At 43.0% G+C, this 2,500-nt stretch overlaps 1 protein-coding gene across 4 annotated transcripts in view; it reads left to right on the forward strand.

Moving 5' to 3' along the window:
- The window catches only part of LOC139920268 (ELKS/Rab6-interacting/CAST family member 1-like), a 132,272-nt gene that overhangs the window by 60,565 nt on the left and 69,207 nt on the right, over window positions 1–2,500 (forward strand). The window lies entirely within an intron of this gene.

Consider the following 2,500-nt stretch of genomic DNA (forward strand, 5'->3'; position numbering starts at 1 on the left):
TGGTCCGTGGTTCGATGCTGGGACCTTATCCAAAATGAAAAACCAGTTACCTTTGGAGAGATAATAGAGAAGAGGGGAGCAGAGGAGGTTAGGAGTGGGAGGGAAAGGAAAGCAGAGCAGATGGGTGGAAGTGAAAAGAGAGAGAGTGGGAGAGGAAGGAACTGGGGAGCGCAAAGGAGAGGAGAAATGGTCCATGGTCTGATGAAAATATTCTATCCAAAGGAAAGACCAATGTTTCATTTGGAGAGGGAGAAGGTTCCACAGAGACTAAAAGGAGAGAGGGGAAGAGAGGTACAGTCGTTGGTCCGATGCAAATAAATGATTGCTTTTCATGCAAATAATTATAATGCAAAATGAAAAAAAAAAAATGAACACAGGCAAATAAGCTGTTTGAGGAAAGAGCAATGTTAGTTTTGGAGAGCTAGAAAATTCCAAGGACAGGAGAGAGGAGGAGAGGAGGAACTCTATAATGCTCTGATGCAAATGCATGATAGTTACCGATGCAAATGATGATCATGCAACATAATGATACAGGCAGATAAGTGATGTTTGAGCACAGACGAGACACTGTTTAGCATCAGTGTTAGGACAACAGAGAGAGAGAGGGAGACGGAGGGACGGCGGGAGAGAGAGGAAAGAGTGCGGAGAGCGAGTATGAGTAGGAATTGAGTGTTAAGTCAATAGGAAACATTACTAGCTAAGGATCTAATCCACGCACACGCGCACACACACACACATTCGCATACGTACAGTAAATGTAGCATGAAGGGGGGAAACCTCAGAGAGCTAAGCAGATGGTTGGAGCTTCCTGGAAATCCTCCAATAGGAACATTCCTGCCTATTTATGACCTGTTACACACACACACACAGGGCGTACAGAGCAGAATAGATCCCAAATACTCATATAACTTTATCCCAGCTTCAGGGTAAAAAGTGAACTCAGCACTGAACAAAGAAAACGGAAAACCACCGCAATGAATCTGACTCCCAGCTGGCTTCATCTACTTTCTAGTGTACCATTTCAACCCAGCGTAGGACGTAAATAAAGCTATATGGCGGTATTCACACAAAGATGCAGACACACGTATATGTACGCACACACCCCTGCGTACATACATACCTACTGCACACACACACATGGAGAATACACAAACAGTATACAACACGCTCATACTGTTCATTGCAATACAGAGAAATGTAAACTACAGGTATGCACAACAGTAATATACACACAGGCACACACACTAGAAGCATAAACCACACACACACACACAACTGAAACACTCATTTCTAAGGTTAGAATGACCAGGTGCCAGCAGCTTTGGCCTCGTCCCATTTCAATTTCTCTTCCAGCTTACCTAGTTCCTCTGGAAGGTTTGGAATTAGGCCCGCCGGACCTTTAGAAAACACATGAAAGATTTTATTTAACCATCCTCTGCCAATATCATTTCTCAACTTACTGACAGTGATACTAATGTAAATGCCAGTTGATGGATTATTCTTATTATTTTTAGTTTAGGTTGTTTTAGTAGATAGTATCCAGTGTAGAGAGACGGGAAAGATGTGAGAGAGGGGGGTTGTCATTGAATACTGAGACTGTAGATATCACTCTACAAACAGTATTTACGAAAAGGCATTTTATCCCTTTGAATTTAGGCAGCGGGAAGTGCAGTAGATTGAAGTCGAAGGTGAGAGTCTAGCAATGGATCAACACACAGTACCATGAGACAGAATAAGGTTATGAATAAGCTCAGAACCTTATGCCGCATGGACAAAGGTCAAAGGTCAAAGGTCATGCCCCAGATTCAAAGCTGTATACACCTTAGGAGACAGAATCACCAGTAAACGCCTCATGAAGTGATTTCCCATCGAGTCAAGATGTTTGTCGCTGGTGTGAGACAAAGTTCACCGTGGATTCCCAAAACTGGAGTTCAGCTTTTTACTGGCAGCTGTAGGAATGGAGTGAAGAAAATCTGTATCTATCAGCCTGTAAAAGGTTATGTTAACAGGAACACACACACACACATAAACATTTGTACAGTACAGTACAGACAGACATACACACGTACAAAGGCACACTTGTATCGACACACATCCAGTACAGTCATACATCACACACAAACAGACACAGAGGAATGACTTCCATTAAGTTTGAGCCGTTTCTCATGTCTTAGTCACCAGTTTAGTTTTGTCTCACAAGTGTCTTTGTTATATGTGTCTGTCTGTATGTGTGCACGCGCAGGTGTGTGTGTGTGTGCACATTCATGCGTTTCCGTATATATGTGTGTCTGCCTTATCTGTCATCTGCCTCATGATTCAGTAGAAGTCGTTAAACCTTTCCTAGCGTTAACTTTCGTTGGACTACATCTCTGTGTGTGTGTGTGTGTGTGTGTGTGTGTGAGAGAGAGAGAGAGAGAGAGAGAGAGATTTAGTGAGTGATCGTCCTGATCAAGTCAAGCTGCTGTGATAGCTGATAGGTCTGTGACAGAGCCACAATGGC

This window comes from Centroberyx gerrardi, chromosome 24 (genome assembly GCF_048128805.1).
Source record: "Centroberyx gerrardi isolate f3 chromosome 24, fCenGer3.hap1.cur.20231027, whole genome shotgun sequence".
In the NCBI taxonomy this organism is placed as follows: domain Eukaryota; kingdom Metazoa; phylum Chordata; class Actinopteri; order Beryciformes; family Berycidae; genus Centroberyx; species Centroberyx gerrardi.